Source organism: Corvus kubaryi, unplaced genomic scaffold, assembly GCF_017639235.1.
Source record: "Corvus kubaryi isolate FWS band 111438036 unplaced genomic scaffold, C.kubaryi_AGA036_p1.0 split3-73, whole genome shotgun sequence".
NCBI classification, from domain to species: Eukaryota; Metazoa; Chordata; class Aves; order Passeriformes; family Corvidae; genus Corvus; species Corvus kubaryi.
The window spans coordinates 41,890,195-41,916,528 of NW_024582091.1; the positions used below are offsets into that span (position 1 = coordinate 41,890,195).

General features: G+C 41.2%; 1 protein-coding gene across 5 annotated transcripts in view; it reads left to right on the forward strand.

Moving 5' to 3' along the window:
- HIVEP2 (HIVEP zinc finger 2) overlaps window positions 1–26,334 on the forward strand; it is a 106,119-nt gene that overhangs the window by 19,947 nt on the left and 59,838 nt on the right. The window contains exons 1-2 of one of the 5 annotated variants that reach the window (XM_042017322.1): window positions 9,570–9,591; window positions 10,714–10,775. The exons of 2 other annotated variants lie outside the window; for them this stretch is intronic. The gene's annotated coding sequence lies outside the window, so the exon portion shown is untranslated. Of the gene's footprint in view, window positions 1–187; window positions 337–9,523; window positions 9,592–10,713; window positions 10,776–26,334 lie in introns of those variants that run through there. 2 more of the 5 variants (XM_042017321.1, XM_042017320.1) reach the window with 2 other exon arrangements.

Here is a 26,334-nt window from a genome sequence, read left to right on the forward strand (position 1 = left end):
AAACTTCAATGTTCCCCAGCCATCTAATAGCAGCAAATCGACTGCGGGTCTCTTGAAGGAATATCTAAATGTAGGCTGTTGAATAATCCCTTTGGGGGCCCTGTAACTATTTTTGTGCCTGGATATGCGTCATCAGTGGGTATTTTCTCTGGTGACTAGCTTACATCAGTAGGTCTCCTACCATACGCTCTATCAGTGAGTGACTTATGATTGATGGGAGTCACGGCTGCTGTTTAGCTTTTATCTGTGACCTCAAATAATGGACAACAGGAATTTCCAGGCTGTTAAATTCCTTGAATGACTGAAGACACGGGATGGCTCTGCTGATAAACGCAGGTAGTACCCAGATCCTGGGTGTTCACCGGGGGCTGAGGCGGGGAGGAAGGAGAGGGGGGTTCCTCGGCTGCAAGGCGGTGAATCCGGCGCCGACGCGTAGCCGCGAGTTGCGCGTCCCCGGACGCCGGGAAGTGGCCGCGCCGGAGGATCGCCGAGCGGCCGTGATGCTCCAGCTCCCCGAGCTCTCCAGCCATCCGTGTCCGCCGGTGGCTCTGGCGTTTCAATGTGTTTAGCTGGCTGATCTTTAGGGCAGTTGGTCCGTTCATTTCATCCCAGGGAGACACGTAAAATCACAGCTCGATGAAGGGAAAGGCTGTGGAATTTTCAGCTGTAGTCTGGTTGGTTTTTAACCCTTTTTATTACCATCAGCAGCGAGTGGATTTATTGGCATGCTTCACCCAGGTGCTGCCTGGGCTAAATCTGAAGGTGCAGTAGGCTACGTGGTCTTAAGGTGAAGTTGCACCTGCCACAGTGACCCACTGAGCGCACAGTCGTAGTTCATTTCCTGGTGTTCAGTACTTCATATTAAGGAAATAAGGACTGCAGATACTGAGTTATCTCCTCTTTCTGTGTCCATTCTGCCTTTCTGTCAGAAGCTGACATGCGAAATGGGGCTGCAAGACAGCTACAAGATTTTCTGTGTTACCTGTGATGAATTCAGCAGCTTGAGTCAGCCCTACGGCGAGGCGCTTTGTCATTTCTTCTTCTTTCCCTCCTGTTCTTCCTGTCTCAATCCTTTTGATGAAGCTATGATAGGAAGCAGATTGGCTCTCTGTGAACTTGTGCACAGAAATCTCTCAAGCCCTTCTCCTGGTAACCACGGAGTAAAAATGACAGATATAGATGCTCCCAGTGTGATTGAGGATTTAAAAAAAAAAAAAATAAAAAAATCCTTAATGCTGTTTATCACGCGGCATTGTTTGGCTGAGGGAGGATAGCAGCTGGATCCAAATTCCTTCTTACCACTTCTTCCTGTTGGCAGGTGGCCTTCCGCACAGGCTGGGCTTGCAAACTCTCACGCGGGTCTTACTTATTCGAGTGCCTACTATTGCTTTTCATTCAGGTGACAGCGGTTTGGGTTTTGTGTGAGATTTTGAGACTTGAAAAGTTTCAGAGGGAAAACAGGAGCTTTGTTTGAACTCGCCTGTATGTTCCCTCCTCCGCATGTACTAGCCCAGAGGTCGTAGTTAATGAATGAAACCAGGCTTCCTGCAGAAGCCAGTTAACCGCTGGCTGTGCCTTTGTTGACACAGTGCTTACAGGTGTGCACTGTCGTGGTGTGGATGCCCTCACTCTGAGCAATATGGGCTGTGTGTACCTTTCTGCTCCTTTCAGACAGGTGCCTGCTCCAACACATGCACTGGGTCTGAAGTGAATTTCCTCATCTGCTCTGGCTAGCTAGCTGAGTGCTGGTTAAGAATTGCATTTGGCAGAAGTAGTAGGAAGAGAAGCAGCAATTAAAAAGAGGCTTGGAAAATCATGAGAGGGAGATGAGAGAGTGGAAAGGTCTTCATCGAGCTGTGATTTTACTCTTCCTTTATTTTTGGGTTTGTTTTTTTTTCAGTCACTTCAATAAGACTTTGAGATTCATGGCAAACTGGTTATATAATTCAAAATCTGTAAAAGGTTGAGCAAAAAATGTTTGATGAATCTTGAGTCATTTACATTAAAAATCTGTGGATTTTCGTGGTGTGTGCTTTGAAAATGTAAAGTTTGCTAACTGGTTGATGCTACTATATGTGTCATTTACCTCAGCTTTCTAGGAATCAAAATGCCTGGCTATACAGTAATATTTTTGGCTAATATTGACCTCATTTGCCCTCATTTTTAGGGGTGTCATGTTTTGGGTAGTGATAGTATTTTAGGGTAGCTTTCATTTACAGTGTTTGTGCAAAAGCTCAGCATTACCACCTTTCCAGAAAGACTCTGCAGAAACTGGAGAACATTTCCAGAAAGGGTTGCCGTTTTCTAAGAAAAAATGTTGGCAAGTTGCCTGCTGTTTCCTGATGCTTGGCACTGAGGCCAAGGCAGAGGGATGGAATCCAAACTGGCATGTGGCAGGGTGTGTAGGTACCTCCCTGTGTGCTGTGACAGAGATGTCGCGTTGGGGACAAACTTAATTTAGGTGCTGACCCTGCAGTGAAGTCACACCCTATGGATTCCTGGGTCTGTATGCCTACACCCTGTTGCCTTCAGTGACTAAGTGCAGGCACCAAGTTCTGCTGGCACAGCTTGAATTGAGGAATGATAACCGAAGTACTAAAACCTTGTTTTTCCAGAAGAGCCTTCACTTATTCAATGGTCACCTTTAAAATCTGGAAAGTCACCCTGCACAGTGCCTAACCAGATATTCCTCTGTTTAGTTAAAATAATTAGGTGTTGGAGCCAGGGATACTGCATATTCAACGAAAGTCGAAGTATTCACTGCAGCATCTTGTAGTATCTCCATCAGCAAACCTCTCCCTCCTCCAGTGAAGCGTATTGGTGTTTCAATGTGCAACTAGTTCCCAGTGGGCAATGGATTGTAATTACCATATATGGGAGGTGAAAACAGAGGCTGAATCTGACACAGGAGTATCAGGGGCTTCATTCTGAAATCTTTTTAAATATTAAATACAATTCTTTTCTCTTCCACCCTTCCCACCTGTTAAATCTATGACTGTACACTCTGTACAGTTGCTGTAGTGATGGGTATTTGTTGAGGGTCATAACAATGAATTGGTATTTAATAGTTTTGTGTCATTTTTACACAAAGTACTCTCAGTGCTTAAATACTCTTGAGAGTAAAGAGGTGCTCTGAGATAGAAAGAAGAGCAAAAAAATTAGAAAGCTCACCTCGCCATGGCCCACTGTTTTGACAGCACTATTTTGTTTGAAGAGTGACTGTGCGGAGCAGGCAGTGCTGCACAGTCATTAATGAAATCATAAACACAAGTAAATATATGTTATTACTGTGAGCTGGCTATACGTTGTAAAAAATAGTCTGAAATATGAGGCAGAGTAGTTATTTGACATTTTCAGGGGACATGGTATATTTTGTTTGTTTTAGTTCAAAATCGTCTATTATAGTTACAAATACTTGATCTCTCAAGGTGATCTTTGTGTTTCCATAAAGTCCAGTTGAAGCCACTGAACCAATTCCCAGGTACTTGGAAACTGCAGTTTTGGCCAGCTTGTGTGAGGGAGAGCCTGGAGGAAGAGCTTAGTTTCATTGGTTTGCTTTGGGTTTTGTTCCTTCAGGTATCGTGGAAGAAATAATAATCACGTCATTTAGGCATTACTTTGCTGTAGGGAAAAATAAGGAGTTACTCATAAACATTGCTCATATTTGTAGTGATCAGAGTAACAAAAGTGAAGAGGAAGAAAAATAATGCAGTGAAATAATACAAGAAAAGCACAGTGTAAAAAAAAGTTGGAACAGTGAAAAAAGTTATTTCATTTTTGTGAATATAATTTCTTAAATCCAATTGATACAATGAATGAAGAGCCTTCCATCTTTTTGATGTTACTGTGTACAGTAATGTGAGTGAATGGAGTCAGATACACTTCAGCACTTCCTGTGTGTTCTGTGCCTGATGACCTTGGTCCTGAGACCTTTCGTCATCATCTCAGTCCTTCCTGCAAGCGGCCAGCAATTTTCATAAGGTTGTTGGAGATCCAGGACTAGGCTGTCAGTAAGTTTATAGATTTATAGATGTTGCCCTGGCATCAAGCAGTTAATTTGAATGAAATCCACCCATTTGTTGGCACGTGGGGAAGAAGAGAAAAGGAACATACTGCAGGTGAAGGCTGTGTACTATGGCAGACAGGAGGGTACCTCCTTTATATCAGTAGTCTGGCACCAACTCCTGTAAACTGTGGCAAAGTCTTTTCCTCGTCTCCTGTCTTGTTTCCTGTATCTACACGGAGCAGTAGTTCTTGTAGTGATTTTTGCTCTTAGCAGTATTTCTCTTTAGTGCCACAAAGTGAGCATTTTTCCTGCAGGACCTCAAACAGCTCAACAAGTGGTGAGCTGCCAGTGACTCAGCCCAGCATCCCTGTCCATCTGCTTGCTGCCACCAGCACTCCCTACCAGCCTCCTGTTCTCAGATGCAAAGCCAGGCGTGAATACTGGAACAGGAGTGGGTAAGGGACAGGGTTATCCTGGGGAAAGAGATCCTGTACTCCAAGGAGACAGTGAGGGAAGAAGCTTCCTCCTAAAACAAGTTAAATTTTTTCTGAAGCACATCCTGGCCTTTTGCACATCCTGTTTGGAAACTTGCTGTAAAGGAGGCAAGAAAGAGATGCCACACAGTGGCACCCCCAGGAGCCTTGATAATGTCAGGACACCTGACAGTACAGCAGCACTTCAAAAATGGCACTGTTGTGAAGGATTTTCATGATACTGCAATAGCTAATAGCACAAGGACACAAGGTACTTATTCAGGATTGCTGAGGACTGTGCCAAGTGTCTGTAGTTTCATGACATGACTTTGTCCCTCTGCAGGCAGGCCTTTAGCGTTGATGAGTTTTCCAAAAACTCATCCAGTCTTTCTCAAGTACAATTGCCAGTTGCTACCCTCCTAGTTAAAAATAATAACAACAAAGTTAAAAAATTAAATTCCTTACCAGGTAGTCATTTTGTTTTCATAAACTTATTCCAGCATCCTCAAGGATGGACTCTCTTTTCTTTTTGTACACTTGTTTATCCTTTTGGGCTGTGAAGGGAATGAATGTTTGGGGATTTCTCTGTGTGCTGCTTGGGACCATCTTTGTTCAGGGACAGAGGAGTTACAAAGTCAGTCCATGAGGTCATGACATCTTCTGTCCCTTGCCTGGGAGGTAGGATAACAATCTGCAGTGTGAAACTCCTTTCCCACCTCCAAGGAATTCTGTTTCTGCTTACAAAGGCCAGCCAGATATCCTCATCTGGAAGACTGTAATTTGGGAATGAAAAAGAAATGGGATTATTACAACTAAGAAACAGAAAACTCATTGAACCCCGTTTCACTAATATGCAGGGAAAAGTGATAGTAACCAAATTTTCTCAGTCTAACCAAAACATGGAGCATCACATTGACTAAAGAAAATAGGAGCCTTTTGAGGCTCCTTTGCTCTTAGCTCTCCATCCTCCATAAAGCTCAGAGCCATGCATTGATGAAATACAGCCTGTCTTTAGAAGTGAGATAGTGATTTTCAACCCTCTTGACTCTTGACCATGAGTTCAGGTCTCATGCAAGCAGAAGCTTGCCGCTGGTTACAGAGGGAGCAAGGCTGCAAATCAGAAGGTCAGCTGCTCTTTTTAGTTTAGCATTTTATACCTCGATTGCTATTAAATTAGATACCACAGTGGTATCAGAGCCAAGATCACCTAGAAGGGAATAACTGTCTCAAAGAGCTATGAAGTATCAAAATGCAAAAAGGAGTATTAGTTTAACTTGTAGGAAAAAAATAACTGTGGTGAAAGTCTGTTCCCTTGATGGAAACTAGAGGAGCTGATTAGTTTGAACAACTCAAAAGACAAAATGCTGACCTGGACAAAATGCTGAAAAATATACTATATAGATTTTTCTTACTTGGATACAATATGATCTAATAGACTTTGGTCATTTCCTTTTTTGATCTAATTTCTGGGATTCTATGATCACTTTCAAAAAAAGGTCATTTTCTTGCCTATCTCACTGCAAACCTTCTTCATGAAATTTTTTTTAGTTTTACCCCACAGAGGGAGGCATTTGCAGTAATCCAGCATGGTTGTGTTTTGAAGATTCCAGACAGGTTTCTCATGGCCATATCTTGCCATTGCTCCATTGTAAAATGCTCAGAATACTTGATGAGATTTTTGCATTAAATTGTAAGGTATTTTTATCCAGCTGCTCTTTAGAGGCCCGAGTCATACCCATGCTCTATTCCCATGGTAGCCTTCTTCCAGTTCTTTAAAGCTACAATTTGGCTTTACAGGAAATAATTGTCGTGCCTACCACACTGTAACTAAAATATTCAGACACATGAATCTCTTTCTTGACTTCCTATAAAAACGTCATTTGTAGCTTTATTTTGTTTGTTCTGGTTTGACTGTAGTGTAAACAAGAGTTTATTAAAACATTAGCTCTAAGTTACAGTTCTTTTTTGAGACTGCCAGGTTTTACAAAAAATATTACTGAAACTGCAGGGCAAAACCACATATTAACAGAAAAATGAATAATGAGTCTGTTTTCATATGGATTTTTTAAAAAGTACAGCTTGTAGTTGAACTAAATGTACTAATTCCTCCACTTCAGTCAGGAAGCCCTCATAGACTTTCGACAGTGCCGCCAAAAAATTGACGCTCCAGCTGTTTAAAAGATATCAAAAGCTAGTTTGACAATTGTAATCTCTTCCAGGAATTCCCTTTCCCATTTTCCCTCCCTATAAAAACAGATAACAAGATGCTTATATAGTAGAAATGGAAAGTCAGAGCTATTTTATGAAGCGTTGTGCATTCCTTCCAGCCTTAGGAGATGAGGCATGACATCTCCACGACAGGGTAGGAAACACAGGCACTCTGTTGTGTAAGTAGCATTTGCTTCAAGGATTAGCTGCTTGCCAAGATAGCGCAGATTTAAATGTTTCCTAAGCCATTTCTGAGTTTTTACGTAACATGGCAGTGACAGGAGAGCAGTGGAGATGGATGGGTAGGAACTCAAAGCAGCAACCAAGGAAAGACAAAACCAAAGGAAGCAGAGAAATATGCTGCATGTGCCAGCATCAGCTGACACAGCGGAACTGAAGGCAAGGGAAAGCAGCACCAGCCGGGCATCTCTTGAATTTCTGTCTTCACTTTTACACGCAACAACATGAGACAAACTGAAAGGAGATGCCGCTTGAACTTTTGTTCTGAAGCATCTCAAAAAGGCACTGAAACATGGGCTCAAAGGTCAGAAGTATTCCCTTTTCTGGAACAAATTCCCAGGACAGCTGTTAATACTGCTCTGTCTTTTAAGGCTAATCTTTAGTAGTATTCAGTAATACGTATTAAGAAATATATAGTATTACTGTGGCTGTGGTGAGGAATGGTTTGTTCTTCTCTAATGACAGAAAGGAGATTCTGTGTTAGGAAAAGTGAAATAATTAAAGAGGTTGCCAATAAAAAAGCCACTGTATTTGCAGAGGGTGCCCTTGTGTTCAGCAGATGCCAATTAGAGAAATGTCACTTTATGTGTACAATGGGTTATTACTGCGCAAACACTTGTACAATTACGCGCTGGGTCAGAAGGGCAAGTTACCTTCACCTCACAGCCATGACTTTAAAGCAAACACAAATACCAGGCACACAAACATCAGGCGCTGTGGCAGGGGAACAGTAAAGTAATGACTCTTTGAAAATGCAGGCTAAAGAAGAAAGAGTCCATGTAACAAGCCTTGGCATTGTGGGAGGTAATTTTTACCGTGTCTGCACTAGGTGGATTAGAAACATCATCTTTATATCATGGAAAAGCAAATGCTTCCTTCCACCACTTTAAATACAATTTATGTACTGTTACGTTGTTCAGATGCTTGGAAATGTGAAGAGAATATACAGAATATACATTTCTTTCAGTTACCTTCTTTGATACTGGAATGCTTGTAGTCCACATGCCCTTGTAAATGAGTTTGTGCACTTCCTTCTGTTCTGCTACCAATGGTCTGATGTCACCACCATCTGATGCACTCTGCTCTCAGCTCTTGTGTGGCTCTGACTGACTTCAGTAAATGGAATAAAGGGCAGTTCTGCAAGTCACCTTGTGCAAGACATGCACAACATGTCCTTGTTTATTACTTGCACTTCTTTGTAGGTGTTCTACTTTTATTTCACATATTTTGCCTGAAGCTTCTTCATTCGATTCAAATCTAAGTGGGCAGAATGAGCTGGGGATGCTGTTGCCATCTTGGGTGCACACAGCATAGCTGTGCTGTATGTGGATTCATAAGTTTTGCTCTAAGGCTATCAAGTTTGTCCTCTTTTCTAATGTGGTTGCCATCTGTGCTTGTTCTGGCTTCTCTCTGGGTCGTAAGAAAGAACACAGTTCAGCAGGGATTGCGTTACCATCAGTGGCCTGAACCTTTGTGCTCGCTTGACCTCATACCTCTAGGAAGCTCAGCTGGCAAACATAGCACAGACCTTTGTGGCAACACCCTCTGGGAGCGTGGGCAGCCGCTAAGGTTATCCTGCTTCCATATATGCCGAGGTATTTTCATTGCCATGCTCTTTTCACGGGTTTGAAATCACTCTGGTTTTAAAGTACCAGCTTTCCCTAAAGCGAAAGCACCGTGCTCACCCGAGGACCTGCTCAAACCCAGCATCTTCTGGGGCAGGACGGGGTGGCAGAAGTTAAATGGAGAGCATTAGTTTGAAATGTTTTATGAGGTCACCATCCTTTTAAATTGGTTTACACAGATGGCTGTCTGGTTTGTTGCTTTGTCCTTGCTTAATAGTAACTGTTTATGGAAAAATGAATTGCTTTGCAGAAGGAGGTCCAAAAGCTCATGCTGTTGTTTCCCTCACTGGAGATCTTCATGTTTTTATGGGCATACAAAGATTTGGCCTGAAATGGAGATTAATTAGGAAGCATAGTGAATAATTAACTGTTTGACTTGTTCCTAAGCTCTGTAGTCACTGGGTTAGAAATGGTTTCCCAAACTGCAGGAGATAAGGTTATTCCTAGTTTTACAGTGTCCATATTGTTAGGGTTTTGTGCTATGTGTACTCTGAGATCAGCTGATACCTATGCAAGTTGGGTCCAGCTTCTCATCCAAACCACTTCCTGGGGTCTTCTTGGGTAATGGCAGTGATTCAGAAGACACCACGGTGCCTCAGAAAGCCACTTTTTACACATTGCACCCAGACAGTGTGCCCATGAAGAAACCAAATTCTTAGGAAAGAGTTTTGTTCTTAAAAATACCCACTTTTTTTGTTTGTTCTGCATTCAGATTTAGGTGTACATTGCTTGGCTTGTGTCCTACTGACCTTATTCACAGACTCACCTTCTCTTTTGTGGAAGATGTAGGAATATGATGTACATATATGCATGAGGCAGAAGCCTGAGGCCAGTCTCCAGGCAGAGTCTCTGATTTTGCATCCAAAATTGTTCCTACCTGGAAAATAATAATAAAAAAAACCCAACCAAGTAATAGACAGGATTAAACTTTTTTAAAGCAAATCAAATCTAAGTAATGGTACTCTGCACTTTTGCAAGACTGTCTACTTAAGAAGCTGAGAGTGAGTTAGGAACATTGATGAAGCCTCTATTCTGTGAGGTGGGTATGTGTTTTTTATTACAATTTTGAAAAAGCATAGAGAATTCAAACCATTTGCTCAAGTCCAGCCACAGAACTATTTAAGGGCTGGGAATGGAGTCCAGAAATTTTCTGCCATGGCACGTGTTCTAATCAACCATTACAAATAAGGTCTTTTGCCCTTCTCTGGAAGGAAGTGATGAGTTTTTGCATTTTGTTAGTGTTTCAAGTGGCTCTTTTGATTTTTGATTTCTGACTAATGGAATAAGTGACTCTCACAGATACTTTTGCTCTGCTGCTCTCTGCTCTTGCAGTGGCCTTAGATCAAAGTTTGGGGAGATAACAGTCTGTAATAGGGAAGTCAGTGGAAATCAAACGTGGCCACTGGATCCAGGCCAAACATAATCTGGGACTCAGAAATGTTCTGTGTGTTTCATTACTTTTTCATTTTTTTAGCATTCTGTCATGGTCAGATGCACCAGCAGTCTTTTAATAAATCCCCTTCCACATTCAGACTTTCAGCTCAGGTTTGCAGGCCCATGGGGGCTGGATTATTTGAATAAGTCTGAGAAGTGAAACTGAACAGTTGTGGGTGCAGCAATTACAGGCAGCCAATCTAGTGAATCTTGTACTTTTGAAAACCTTCATTATTACAAGATGCTGCATGCAAAACAGTCAGCTCTGCTTGCCCTCTGTGTGAGCAGCTGGGACATGGAACCTCAATGCTTCCTTGTGCCAAGGCTGATTGCCCACCCCTGCTTGAGCAGCTCTATTCCCAGGGAGCTTGTCCTGAGCAGTGACCTGAACAATCTCTCTCTTGGGTTCTTGGTTATTTGCACCACTTTCCCTTTTGGCATTGTGAGGTAAACCCTACTGAGTGGGCTTCTGCCTCCTGCTTCATGCCGTCGGGATCCTGGATTTGCTGTGGCAAGAAATAAGTCAGGATTAGAATTTTCTTTAAACTAGTGTTCGTTTTTAAAAGCCTTTTTTGGAATAAATTACTCTGACAGTGAGTACCAAAATAGGTATTGATAAAATATGAATTTATGCATGCCAGCATTTATCTCTTTTGTATCTATTCACAAATTCATACCAAAAATTGACTGTAGCTCCATATGGCTCCCAATCTCTTCCCTCCCCCAGCTGTCAGCTTCTCCTCACCTGGATGAATAAAAGGGAGCAGAGTGCTGGGCCATGAAGTGAAGGTGGGTGTAGCAGAAAAGTTACACTGAATATGTTTTTCTCTGGGACATCACTGTTGCTCCTCAAGTGCCTCTCAGTTTGGATGGAAAATGCATTAAAAAAGTGATGCAGTTTGATGCCAATCTTAGTTTCACACTCTCAAAAAAGAATGAAAATACTCAGAGGGTGAGTTACTTATGTGCTGATTTGCTTTCTGGACAGCAGTGGTTGTGTAAAAGCTATTATTGCTTTAGAAGCTTTTCAGTACACATTATGGCTATCAATTAAAATCACTTATTTTTTTAATCTGAAATTTACACTTGACTGAAGTAGAGATGACAGGCCTGCTTGTAATCTGTTCAACAGGGCTATAAGGAAGTTGAGATACCTCCACTCCAAGACCGTCCATTTTCTGAGCATAAGAACCATTTGTTTTTCTCAGTTCTGGAGTGTTTAAATTCAAAATCTACGGTGAGATTTGATCAAAATTGTGCAAATCCATTGCTGTAGTGTAAAATGATGAGAGATCTTTGGGAGGGAAAACACGCATTTCTTCCGCCCTAACGTGTCTGGAGGCAAAAGGAGCAGGTTTCCCGTGTCACTGCAGGGTGGGCGGTGGGATGGCACAGCTTGCTGCCTCACTGCCCACGTGGCACTGCTGGTGCCTCACACTGCTCACATCAGCATTTTGGTGTCAATCAACTTCTCAAAGCCACCAAAATGGGGAAGTTATGATCCAGTATCAAGTGTTGGTGCCATTAAACGATGACCCAAAATTACAGGGTTACCTCGGTGCTGGGTGGGTGGGATCCCAACTGGACTTCTTCTGTTGCTGATGTTTTTCGTAAGGGAGCTGAAATGATCACAGCTGATTTGGAGTTTTTTTCCAAGACTGCTTTCTGCCACTTCCTTTAGAAACCAAACATGAGCCCACAGCTTTCTGTCCTCTTAGAACATTAAGTTTTGTTGTCAAATTCAGAGCAGTTAGATCAAGTTTTAAAGATACCTAGAGGAATAAAAAGACAAAGAAACAGCTAAGGGGGAACAGAAGACAAAAGTGGTCGAAAGAAAATTTAGATGGCAGAAGGTTCTGAAATACTTTACCTCTTCTCTAAAGAGGTACTGGGACAAACGCTTGACAACTCTTAAGCAGTAAGACATTTTACTTCAGACGATTCTAAATGTTGCTTCAGTTTTATTTTGCATAAAGATATTTTTATGTCACGAAGGTATTCCAACTCATCTTGTATGTCTTGTTAAATTGTAATTCTCTGAGTAGCACAATACTGTCAAACTGTTAGTATTGAAGTATCTTGTTATATCACAAGGCCTATTATTTTCATTAATCTTCATTTAAACAGGGGACAAAAGTCCTATATTTTATGGAACTTTTCATTTCTATCAAATCAGTATGTTTTTCTTTCAGGAAACCCCAGTATGAAAAGTTTGGATGAGTTGCAGTTTTAGAATTTTTTTCAATTCTTACTATTCAGTTTCACTTTTTAAAATGAGCAAAATATTCCTTCTGTTATTGTCTATAAACTCTAAAAATCCCTAGAATTACATATTTATGAAAGCATAGGATTTCAGCACAGATAGGGCTGACTTTTCATTTCTGTGAGAATGTTTACAGTTGAATGGTCTCAGGAATAAAACTGAAGCTTTTTTACGTGTATGTTTTGCGAATATAGAACTTGCACACGCTCTGAGCTGTGAACCAAAAGCTTCAGACTGAGCCAGCAGAGAGGAAGGAATTTGTCTGCTATACAGCAAAAGGAAGTATTTGCTGTATTATTGAAGCACATGGCCTTTTGCCATCTTTGATAAAGTATTTAAGGGTTGTGCACCCAAAGTCTGCTGCCCTCTTGACCCATCATTCATCACTGGCTGTAGATGAGGTAGATGAGATGCAGCTCCATAGGAGAGCCATTGTTTCAGCCCTGCACAGTTCCACAGAGAACGGAAGCTGCAGACAAAGCGGCTCCCTGTGATTCACCACGCTGCTCAGCCTCCTGGTGTTTTTTCTTTTACCTATACCTCTTCTGGTCCTGCTCTGTGCTGGCCAAAGTGGACAGGCAGGCACATGGTGAAGCTGTGGGATTGATCCGCTTTCCACTCAGCTTCACTGGGCGCAAATGAGATGAGCGTCTGGGATTTTTTTTCTATATTAGAAAGGAAAACCAGATACAATTATCACAGCATTTGCCTTGGCAATGCATTTAAATTTATTCCCATTTTGACTATTCAACACTGTTGATAGATGATGCTTAAAACGTGGAATTGCCTGTAATTTTTCTAGCACACTGTGAATTGCCCAGTCTTTTTTTTCCCTCTCTGTAAGCAGTTCTGGTTACAGAGATGCCAGCATCCCCAGTAAGTATGCTAAGAATGTAGAGTTATACTTTGTACTGCTAAATTAACAGACAGGAATAGTCACACCAAACCAGATTCAGCTCCCAGATGGAAAGCATCTTCTCTAGCCCAAATTTTAATGACTTTTTTTCATGAGAAATTTTCGCCAATGTACCATACTGTGTGATTTAAACCAAATGCTGTCATCTCTCTCTGTTGACAGGTGACAGGTAACTTGTAGAAAATAGAACTTTCTTTGTTTTCAATGACCAACCAAGGCTTGGAAATGTCTGCACATTTAGGTAGGCTAACTAAGTAGGTTAACTCTTCTTTTATTACCTTAAACTATTTAAATTTAAATAGATAATTTTTAGTTTGGCAAATGTACTTTCTTTGAGCACTAGTTTGAAGGATGTGATTCTTACTTGCTGTGTTATATATGCAATCCTCTTAGCTTTTATGTTCCTGTAAGTGGCAGGGGAATGAGTCCTAGGTGGCATAACAACAATATCAGAAGAGTTAACTTGGATTGTTGTTGGATGTGGTGCTGATGCTGTGAAATATTCTCAGGCATTTCTGCCTTCTGACTAGGAAGGGTCTGTTCATGAGATGATGAAATCCATGGTCTTTGGCAGTTTGCCTGTGCCAGCTGGAATATTGTAGGAGATTTTGGCCCCCTGCAAATTTTAACAGTGACTGTATTATGAGGAAGTGATGCAGAAGTTTTATGATTTGTTTAAAAGAAGAGAAAGGGTCTTCCACTTCTTGTGAATGCTTTACCTAAGAGACATTGTAGTCCACAGCCTGACTTGTCCTTGGAATTCCTTTATGTTTCTGCCATGAAGTCAAGTGAGATGTGCAAATGCAGCGAAGGAAAAGTTACAAGAGGTGTACATGGGCATTTGGATAGAAATATACAATTCTCTGTAGTTGTACCAGCCACTTTAAATACTCTACCTCCCAGTCACTGCAGCTGCTCAGTCACTGAGGAGGTACTTTAGATGTCATTACTTTGTGCTGTTCTCCAGTTCATGGTATTTCTAATTTTGAGTGCACTGTATTACCCTATTCCTGTTTATAAATCTTTTAAGTGTGCACATTAAAAAAGTAATTAAATTGTCATTATAATTTATAGTATGCCTGAAGTCAATCACCTAATTAAATGGAAAAAGCAGAGAGGTAGTAGGTTCATAAGCATTTATTAAGTACTACAGTATTAATTATGCAGGACTTTTGAACCAAGCAAAAGAGGAAGGAATGGAAACACCAATCTAAAAAGGCTTTCCATTGCTGGCCTTCTCAATTTAATAATGTGAGACACCCCCCAACCCCCAGCTGGCAGGACAACACTAATGCTTTCTTTTTGTTAATTTTTAATGAAATTATGATGGGGTTTTTTTTATGACAATCACTTGCAGCATTTTCCTGTAATATTTTTGAAAGCATAATTTGTCCCCATGCAGGGGCCTATAAATACATGAGCAGAATTGGAAGATACATTTAGAGTTATGGTTTGGGATGGATTGTGCAGGAGCAGACTCGAGGTCGTCACTCCTCAGCATCTCAGGCGGGGAGTGGAGCCTGTGCTGGTCCCAGAAAAAGGGTTTGGGGGCCGCTGGAGGTAGGGGCTGAGCCCAAAAGGGCAGGCTGTGAGTGGCACTAGGAGAGGGCAGGGATATGTAGAGACAGCATGGGCATGACAAGGTTTGCACTTTTCTTTGCAACTGTTCTCTCACCTCCAGCTGCAAATCCATGTCACTTGTCCAACAGTGGAGGGTATGAGATGCTGGCTCAGCCTGCGGGACTGGGGTCAGGAGGAGGCGCTGCAAGGTGCAGACTGTGGGCTGGAGCCCAAGAAATGGAAGTGCATTATATTAGTGAGCTTGTGAAACAGGGCTGTCTCACTGTGTCTGATTGATCCATGAACTGGATGGAGCAGAAGTCCTAAAGTTAGGATTTCTTCTCTTTTCCTAGTTTGTTAAAAATTCAAAACTCTGGTAACACACACACTAAAATAAACTTGCCTGAATTCCATGTTGTTTCCAGGATTTTCATTTCAGCCTCAGTGACCTTTACACCTGAACATTAGTCATTGAAACTTCTCTTTTAGATAGCAGGGGGGTCTGATCCATCAGCCCAGGCCCTGAGCCCTGGCTGCACTGAAGCAGACCACAGGCTTTAGGGGAGAGAGAGACTGAGCAGGCAGGGCAGCTGCTGGGGGCACTGCAGTGGTCCATGATCTCCTGCTGATCCATCAGCCTGCAGTGACCAAAGCCTAGCTGGTTCTTGGGAACACCAATGCAAGCAAACATCAGTAACAAACCAGGACAAGCCCCAGTAAGGGTTTTGACAGAATCCAAAGTATACTTTGCAACTCAATTGGATATTGATGGTAAGGGATACAGTGGAATCCTTGGAAAGGAGCACCTATGCTTTTTTACTACAAGAACTTGTAGCAACAAAAGCTGGTTCACTAGAGATGGGGCCTTTAAAAGACCTTTAGATCACAGGTCTTTAAAAGAAAAGATGACCAAAAATCCCACTACAATATAAATGGACAGGAAGGAGTTAGCGACTTACCTGCTTGCCCTGTCATTATCAAATTGATTTAACACATTTGGAACCTAACTGCACAGGTATCAGTTTATCTTGCAGTATATTAAATAGGAAGTCATTGGCAAAACCTAATCACAACATGAGGGCAGCATCTGAAAGTTGGACCTGACTTATCTGAAAAGTGAAGAACCAGTTCAGTAGCTCTTTTTCTGAGAGAAATTGAGATTGTGTGATTGGAATAGAAATCCCTGCTGAAGGCCATTTCTTTTCACAGTCTTTAATAGGCTGCACTGAATTGACAGCAAAAATGACAAAAAAAAAAGAGGCTAGACTGAACTATCAAGAAAATTTACTGCGTATAAGTATTATATGTTTTATAAAAAAACCATTGAGTCTGTTTGGCCATAAGCACTGCAGGATTTTGTACCACCTTCTTTAGTACAAGATGAAGAAGACTGTACACTAAGGCCAGATCCAGCAGCTGAGATTGCAGCATCCCTTTTCCTTTTCCTGCACACCCCCTGAGATACAGGCTTGCATGTCTTGCTGGAGGAAGACCTGTGCTTACTGCTCTTAACCTGTTTATTACTGTAATTAATGTTTCAAACAGATAAAACTGGGATTCCCTTTGCAACAAAGACAGTGTTTTACCTTATATGGAGAAAATTTAATTATTGACAGCTCTTCATCTCAGAACTCATAATAACCCTATAATGAGCACAGTCATTATGCTTTAGGTTGGCACTGCAGCAGTGTTATATAAGGAATGTAACTTGACAGTTGTCTGGGGAAAATAATTATACATATTATATATATTATATATATCTCATATATATCAAAGGTAGTGGCCCAACCAGCATCTCAGATGACATAATACTAGTTGGGTTATATAATTCATTTTATAGTCAATAAGCCTGTCTTCTGAGCTGCATGTTGGAAAACCTAATGCTTGTCTGTTTGTATCAGACTTTACAGCTCTCTCTTTAATACAGAAATTGCTCATGCCATGCTCTTGTAATCTGTTTTCAGCTTCTCATGCTGGCGTTAGGCAAAGGCAGTCCCAGCAGTGGTGTCCTCTCTTTGTTGAAACAGTGAAAAACTAAGAAACCCAAACCTTCCATATATTGATTCTGAAAACAAGTTGGATGAGTCATACACTGTGGCCCTTTGAAGTAACAGTGGAGCAGAGCCATTCAGATACGTTTTGCCAATCTTTGTGTCTAAACAGAGGAAAATAAGTGTTCTCTTCATGTGTCTTTAGCACTTTCTTTAGGGATGGGTTTTCACTTGGAGCATGGACCTGTTTTATGTTACAGGCATTTGATTTTAAGTCCCAGATATTGTGATACACAATGATACACCAGATGAATATTGTATTTTAAATCCACAGTTGTGGAAACTGCCTTTTCTCAGGTATCAAAACCAGCGCAGATGTTCTGTCACAGATGGAGAACTTGACCACCCCAGTCTGTCTTTATGGGTTGCTCAGACATCACTCAGAGGGATCTGTGGTAGGCATTGGCAGGGCTGGGACAGGTGGATGTTTGGTGGCACATGCCTTGCACACACAGTGTGTGACTCCAGGCAGCTCAGCCAAAGACTCTCTCTGTAAGCATGAGGAGGCCACCAGCTTCTCCTGTGCTCCTGGACCTCCTCTGTGCTGGGAGCACAGGTGTGTCACATATATCAGGTGAAGGGTGTTACTTAAAAATCAAAGTATATGGGTCATGATTTCAGACCAGGCATATCAGAAGTAGCTTTTGTGTTTCTGCTACTGGAATTTAGTGTGGCCTCAACAGCCTCCAGATGTTCTGTGTTAGTGTTCAGGTAATCTTGGTGCTGATGTGGCTTCACTATGAGCAATCCCTAATGGAGCTGACATAAGTTTATGCAGGGAGGTAACACTCTTTGTTCGTGTTTGAGTGGAAGTTCTCTGGAATTACAGGGAATATCCTGAAGAAGAGCGGTATTAAATTCCAGCTATCTCATTAATGTAAGTATTGATCTTGTATGTGGGATTTTCTTGAGGTATCTCTTGGGAGAACAATATTAAATTTGAAAGAACAAATGCCACTATAAAGCAGGGAGTTGTGCAAGGACATATTTGTAACTTCAAGCCTCATAAATTAAATTCCTGACTAGACTTGGTGCAAATATTTAAAATCCTCTTCAGCCCACAAAATCAAAGAGCCAAAGGGCAACCTTAATTCACAGGACTCTTCAGGAAGATGGAAAACCTCAAAGTCAAGCTGAAAGTGTATTTGAGAGAAGAAATCTAGGTACATTGGGTCTGGAGAGAGCCTAAGCGAGAGCTTTAGGTGCACATATGTATCTGCAAGGGCTGGAATGAGCAGGGCAAGATATTTTCATATGTTGCTGAAGAGAAAAGTGGGGGAGAAATACTGTGGTTAAGCTACAACAGGGAGTACTTTGCTAGACAGTTCGATATTGGAAAGGGGTTACTACTATGCAACATTTAGGTCAGTGGAGCAAACTGCCACGGGAGAGTGTGGAGTCAGTCATGCCTCGACTAGCTAAGTGACTATTATAGGTGACCTAGGATGACCTGTTTAGAGGTGGCTTCCATCCCAAATGTTTCTGTGATTTTTATTTTCTTCAGATCCAACTTTTGTCAGATTGACTTGTTCTTCCAGTTGGCATGTGAATTATTACAACCCTATCGGCAAAAAAGCCCTCTGCACTAAGAACAGCATGTAAGATAGAAATATGACCAATATTACTTTGCATTTATTGCAGATGTAACATGCCAAATAATTATTACATAAATTCAGTAGTGTGTTTGTGTTTATGGATAATCTCTGGAAATTGGTGTTAAAAATAAAATATCTTATAAATATTTAGGCTGTACTTAAAACATTTTGTTTTCTTCCTTAAAATTATGGTCTTTTTTTTTCACGGAAATGTCTCCATATTTTAAAGATAGGAAATGTATAAAATTTTCGAGAATAATCTCACACGGGAGGTGAGATACAATCTGTGTCCCCATGACCACGTGAACGACATCTCTCCTGCTACAAATGTCTGTCGTGGTGCAGGTTCCCAGGGAAGGGTTTAGAAGACCTCTAGATCAGGAAGCTGGTGCATGTGTGTGTACATATGTATGTGCATACACTTAGGTAATAGTGTGAGAGTCTTACTCATAGTGACTGTAGTCAGTGGAATTTTTAATCGAAGACATGTTTTCTCTGTGCCAGGTTGTGTTTTCTTTCATGAAAGAAAACACACTACGTTGTTCAAAAGCAGGCTCTGTTGTTAAGTAATTAAAATTGGTGCGTGGGCAAAGATTCACTTTCATACACAGAAGCAACATGATGTATAGCTAATCACCCCTAGCAGGGAAGAGCATTACTCTTTGGTCTCAATCCAAGTTCCATTGACTTTTACGATATTTGGATGCAAGTTTTCTGATCATGTTGCTGTGATGATCTGCAAACCCACTGAGGACTTCATTGTTCATTGCCAGGACTAGCTGTAATGAAATGGTATGAAAAGCATTGGAACATAGGTGCCAAAACCTACATCTGCAGTTCAAGTTAAGAATTTCTTTGACTTGTCAGAATGGAAGAAATGGAGTAGCCCCAGCAAAGTTAATTCTGACTCCATTATCCTCTTTTAATCACGTCGAAACTGCTGTAGGATTGGTGTATTAGTAAGCAATCCTTAGAGAAGCGGTGAGAAGTGCTTTACCTGTCCTAAGGTCATGCAAGGTTCAGCACGCTCTGCCTGGAGACTCTTCCTGGGATCTCATAATTCTTCTTGTCTCCCGTGAAGTAGTCCTGACAGAAAAACATAGCTTCTTTTCTTTGAGTGCTTGCTCTTTTATCATGTAAGCAGTTTCTGGTGATCTCAAAGGTTCTAGAACAGTGCAATAGTGGTTTGGGACATAATTGACTGAATTTTAATATATCTGTTGTAACTTCCTGAATCAGAATTGATGGTTTTAATCTTTGAAAACACTCAAGTGGGAATTAGAATAATTCTTTGGAGATGTAGAACTCAGTAGGGATCTGTTTTGTCCTTTTTTTCTTACTTTATCACTTTTCTTAACCATTCATTGTATCTGAGTTTCTGAGTGATCACTATGGTTTATTGTGTCTTTTATTCTTCATGAGAAGCCTTTAGCTTTATTTCTTATGTTTCTTTGTAGTGGCATTATATTTTCCTGGTAGAAACATTTTTTTGGGCCTAATGTGTTGAGTCTGTTACCAAAAGCATTTTTAAGTCCCGTGCACTTTTCTTGTCTCCTTTACTAGGGCAGTTTTTCCTTGGTTGGAGCTTCTACAGTCAGAGTGGCCTCTCACCAGGCTTCTGGTTTTACTAATTTTTGAGCAGGAGCCCTAATATAAAATTAAACCTTGAGGGTTTAAGGGGACAAGTCTTGGTGAAATTGCCACCTTACACTCCTTAGTCTTTTGCTTGCAGCTGCACCAAAGCTCAGCTGAATGCAGCACAAAAAGCAAAAGTAGCCTAAAAACCTGTTTTTCCATTTGTCTGGTTCCTGGGGACACCAGGCCTCAAAGATACCGTATATTAATATGAAACATCCTCAGAAACCAGGTTTAGCTAATCCCTGCCAGTCTCTTTCAGTCAGCCAGTCTCTTTCTGCCATTTAGTGTTGTGGTATTCATTTGAGCTGGCACCTGGCTTTTGGAACACAGGCATCAAATTTAGTGGAGGCTCTGCTCACCTGCATTATCATTTGTGTTTCAAAGGTCAATTTTTTTTTCTTTAGAATATATTGCTTTTTAATGAGTCTTCTGTGTATAGTAAAAAAAAAAAAAGGCAATTTAGAGAGGGATTGGGTTAGTACGCTATTTGGAATCTGTATTTTATTCTGCGTTTCTTGTCATGACTATCACAAAAGGTTATTCAAGGGGGGTACTTTGTCGACAAAAACATTCATGAGCTCTGAAAATTCAGGATAAAGCCTGTGTGTCTGCTCTGAAGTAATGAATCTTCTCTCAAGTACCACATCATAGATAATTTTTACTTAATGCTTTAAATTCAGTAGCATGTCTGGTAGGCTTATTTCTTCAGCTAATACTTCAGTGATACAGCAAGTTAAACTTCCCGTCTTGGCTTTTTTATAACTGTTCATCTATGCTTCAGATCTCACATAGTGGACAGGAGTTGCAAGGGACTGCACAGGTTAAAGAAGACCCTCTGCCCATGGATCATCATTGCTTACAGACTGGAGATGACTACCCCACCATCCTACTTGCCGGAAGTGCTGTTTCTTACTCCAGGCAAAGCTGTCTGGGTTGGCTTTGGCTGAAGGTCAGTGGAGGGCTCACACTGAATGAGGCAGGAAATGTGAGCCTTCAGCCAGCATGGAACAAGTGGGGACAGAAGGACCTTCAGCTTCCATAGCTAGAGGAAGATGTGCTGTCGTAGCTCTTAGCTAGCAACAGTTTTCCTTTAAATGAGACGTGCTGGGGTAGCTTGGATAGCTACAAGCTTTTATATCATGTTTTCCTACATGATGCTGAGGAGAAATTCTTGAAACTTATATGGAAAAGTGTACCAGAACCTGTCTTGTAACTGTCCTTGCAGGAGCTTTCCACTGGCCTCCAAAGCCTAGCGTTTTATCTGAGGTTATTCTCCAGGCTGTTGATTACATTTTTCAGAGCTGCAGCGTTCTCAGCGATGATTGCGTCAGGACTATCAGTTGTTATTTCCAGGTCCTCAATTTTCTTCTCAACCTCCCGCTGTTTTAATCCCAAACCTTCAAGCTTCTTGTCTATGGAAACCACAGTAGCCTGGAGTAAGTCCAGCCTTCCGGAAATAGGTACTGTATGTTTTGTAAAAAAATTAGGTAATACTGGGTGGCCAGTGACCACAGCTGTAGACATTGTCAAACCAAAGGGAGGTAAGCAGGTAAGACCTTTTAACAGGCTGAAAACCATGTATGAATATGCTGCCAGAATATGAATATGTAAACCAAGTATGAATATCCTTTGCTGGTCCTAATTTCTTCAAAGGCATGTTGAAGTCACTGCCCATTCACTTATGAAAATCACAGACAACAGTCTTAAAATCTTAAATCAGTTAAATGATTGGGATCAGTAGTTCATACCATGTAGGACATCTGGAAAATAACTTTTCACACGCTCCTGAAAGCTTTCTAATAAAATTATTTTTAAAATACATCTTAAATGAGTTGTGGTTTTCATCATTTTGGTGAATTTGGTTGTTTTCTTAAACTGCCCACATAGTACCAGGCACTTGATTTGGCATAATTTTCCCCCGTGTCGCTGTACATCATGGTCCTCCCTTCTCCATCCTGGGAGAAAGCTGTGCCTGCAGCAGGCAGCAGCACCAAGCCCACTGTCTGCTTCCCCCTTTCTGTGGCTCTGGGTAAGGGTGCTTAGCCCAGGCTCAGCCTTGCTGGTGTGGGCAGGGCCAGGTGGGTGAGCCTTCTACAGAACAGGGGTGGAGCAGGAGCTGGGGTCACTCATAGGAGTCCTGGAAACTTCTTTTGCTTGTGGAAATACCAAAATCTTTATGATAAGGGCATGTGTGGTGAGATATTTTATCTCTGCATTTCTGCAAAAGCACATGAGAAGGTAAGATTCCCAGCAGGAGCAGAAGCCAGTATTGAAGTCTTTACAAAGGACTTCTTTCTCCAGTCAAATGAAGAACATGCCTATTTTACAGATTTTTGATGTCTCTACTGTCTTGGTCAAAGGTGTAAAGAGGCATGATCCATGACTTGATCTCTGACACACACAAAAGCTCTCACTGTGGATACACTTAGAACAAACCTTTACTTTTACTGAAACAGTTTTAGTGTGTTGGATGAGGGAATAGGGACCTCAGGAAAAAGCTGTGCCAGCAAATAACATGATTTTGCCGGTATGAATGAAGGCTGTGCTGGGAACGCTGTCAGTACAGTGTGCTAGGACAGCTGCACCAGCAGAGCTATCCTATTCTGAATACAGCCTTGTCTTCTGTTCCAGTTTATCATGCATGATTTATCTTTCTGTCACCTCTTCAGAACCCTTGGCACCTCTCGGCATGAAAAGAAATTAAAACACAATACAGATGAGTCTGCTCTGTATTGGAGTCTTGACCTTTAATATATCAGGTTTTCATATTGCAGCTTTTCCAGCAAATAGGCTGTCCTACAAGAACAGAGGTGCTTTAGTGATCTGCAGAGGTCCTACCTTAGCCATGCTTCAGTTTTATTTGCTTCCACCTACAAACTCTCAAGCTGCCTGAAATGCCTTTGAGAGGAGATAAGGTTTTCAGATTGCCTGGGAGATCATAACCATGAACTCCAGCAGTCCAACAAGGCAAAAAAAATTATCATTAAAATCAGAGAAAACAGCCTGGCAACCCAAGTGTTAGAAAGATTGCTTAATGTTTTGTCCTGTTTTACCAGTTTAATTTTTATCAGCCTTTGGGGTTTATGTTTTTCCCCTTGGTGCTCTCATTACCTTTTCCTTCCTTTATTAAAGAAAGTATTTGCACCTTACTCTGTGTCTGCATTCCTCCTGAACAGACTGGTAGATTGCTCCGAGAGCAGCTTTGCAGTCAGACTCTTTAGATCAATAAACCGTCTTAGTTAGTTGTTGAGTATACCAGATCTGAATTTTAAAGATTCACAGTCACACTTAAAATACTTGATGTAAATTTTAAGAGGCATCTGAAGAATTGCTCAACATTTCAGTCACAAAGCTTTGCCAGCGTTACCTTTTGACCAGATCACTGTTTGATTGGGTTTTGGTCTCATGTTTTTCTCTGCAACTATTCATGGTTGGTGTTCGTTTTTTTCTCCAAGAGACAGACAACTATGTCTTTAGAGAAACAAAACAACTGTGTCAACAGATGGGAGAGAAAATACTGTGTCTGAAATAGTGCTAGGAATAAACCATGTTAAAAATAGGTAGTCTTGCCACAACTATTTCTTTGGCCAATGTGGAAATCCTTCTTTCCCATACTTGCATGTTATCAAAACTATACTAAAAGCCTGCTAGAAAAGCTGCCAAATAAACCTACAAAAACATTGCTACAACAATAACTACCCTTTTCCTGCCTAATTGTGACAGTCATGCTAGTAAAGGAGAAAGACTAAGGAAGTTGTGCTACCATGGGAGAGCTCTGAACAGTGCCAGGGACTGAGCCCTGGCCAGCAGCAGCTAAAACACAGCTTTTTCACTTGTGGCTATAGATTTTATTGATGTGACCTTCCTCTCCCCTCCCAACAGTACTAGGACAACACCAGAGGGTTGTCAGAATTTTGCCCTTTCTTAGAAGTGTTTCTTCATTCCTAGGCTTGGAGAAAAATAATTTTCCTGTCCCACAAAATATCTGGGGAAAACCCACAGCAGTTCAGCTAACAAGCTGGGGTTTTTTAATAAGAAAACTCTTTTCCTCTCCAAAACTGGAAAGCAAACTGAACTACTCTTAAATGTGACTGTTACCAGCAGAATTACAGCTGCAGTTTAGATTTTGCATTTCTGCTTTCCATCTGTTGTCTCACTTATTTTTGCTGTTTGTCTCCTTGCTTTCAATTGTCTCTTCTGTGTCTCAATTTATCCAATTTTTGTGGCTGACCAGCCAGTTCAGCATTATCACTGTCCTAATGGCTGTAAAGAGAGCAGAGAAGCCCTTCACTAAATGAGTGTTTTTCCACAACACCTTTGTGCTTTGTTTGGTCCATTTTTGTTTGTGCTTGGTGCTCCATGTTGTGTCATCTGGGAAGAGAGAAGATGTTTGCATAATGTGTGTTTTTCTGGAGTTGTTTAATTTCTGAAAACATTTATACTCCACAGTTGGCAGCACCTTTGGGGCAGGGACAGATTGCGATCTCAAACAGAGAACAAGTCAGTGCATTGACAGCAGCTGGAGGAGCTGAAGAACAGGTAGAGCCTGGCCCTCAGTGCTCCCTTCCCACATTCCCCACAGCCTTTATCTATGGGGACTTGCTTGGGAGCTTGGCAGAAAGCAGCCTCCGGCAGCAGAGCATAATTTAGGGCAGCCCCATGGTGTTTGTAATTGATTCTGATATCTGCAAAGGTAGATAAGGCTCCTTCTACTGGGGCGAAGGGCAGAGGCAGGCAAATGGTGCAGCCTGCTGCTGGGCATAAATTCCCCATGACTAGTTCCAGCCCTGCTCTTTGCAAGAGGCTTTTCCTTTCCCACTTGTCTGCAGTCGAGGAATGCTCCTGGGGATCTGTGCTCGGCTGGAAGTTGTCTCTGTTAGATTAATGTTGCTTGCTAAGACTAAAGGTAATTTAAAGGAAAAGAATAGGTTTCAGATGATGTTAGAGGCTGTCCTGTTACTTCAGTCCATCAGGGGAAGAGCCACATTCCTTATCAAAGTAGTGTGTTTATTATCCCCACTCTTTCCTCGTTCCCCCATGAGAGAAATGTAAATGAAGAGTCGAAATGCCCATTATTTTTCACTCTTCTTCCAGTAGATAAGAAAAGCTCCCGATTCCCTCCATGAAAAGGCTCAGTGAGGCTCATCAGCAATTCTGGATGTACAGAATTTCCTATGGTACCTTCTTACGTCATTTTTTTGTATTGACTCCTGCCTATGTGATCCCTGCAATTCATGGGTAGTATGTGTATATATACATATATATATATATCTCTATATATCTATATATCTGTGTCCACTCCAAGGATGTGTCCCGTGGCTTTTTTTAAAATTTGTTTTTGCTTAACTGATCTATGGATGAGTTAAAAAGACTAGTGCTTTACATGCACGAGTGACAGTTTGATTAACAGCTGAATTCTACCTTCTCCCAGCCTGATGAGTTCCAAAGGAAATCAAGGGAAGTTTTGAGCAACATCCTCACTCTGTGAAAAACCCATATTCGAAAAGGTGCACACTACATATTCACTTTTGACTTGAGCACATGCTTTGCTTTGCTGAATTGACTTTACTGATTAGAGATGGAATTAAGCATATGCTTAAATGACTTGCTTAGCTGTGAATGAGGTTGCATAATTCCTCTGCTGGGGCTTTCCTCCCAAGTCAGTGAGAGTAGGCTCAGGCTGCAGTGGCAGAGAGGTGATGTGGTTGTAATGGGAAGGATAAGCCAATTAAGTCTTATGCCCTTTGTATTGTAAAATGAGGTTTTGCTTTTTCATTACTGCCAGTTTCAAATTATAGTTGTGAGTTGTGGTCAAATGAATATAGTTTCATGGGACAAGTTAAGCAAAATATTTTTGCTTCAGCTATAGGAATATATAGCTAAGACCACTTGTGTAGCTGTGTCCAAGCTATCTGCTGTTGCGCCGCCTTGTTTTTCAAACTGTTTCATTCTTGTGTTGGACACAAAAATCATTAGAAAACATTCACTGGCAGCATTTAATAGCATATATTTAGAACCTGAAATAAAGAAGCCAGACATTGGTGATGCACCATAATCTATTAGTAATTTGTTTAACCCCACTCCTGCACACATGCATGAGAATAAAATAGAAGTTATTCAAATAAAATTGATTTTTCAAAATAATCTTCAAATTTATGATTATGTAGGGTTTTTTTTCTTTAAAACACCACCTAATTTTCTTTTTCTGAGAGTCAATGGTGATCGCAGAACACAAAAAATTGCAAACAAGGAGGGGTTCAAGTTAGCTGTGGAGCCAAAAGTGTGATTCAGTAGCTGAAAATATCTCTGCGCTTCATGCATCAAA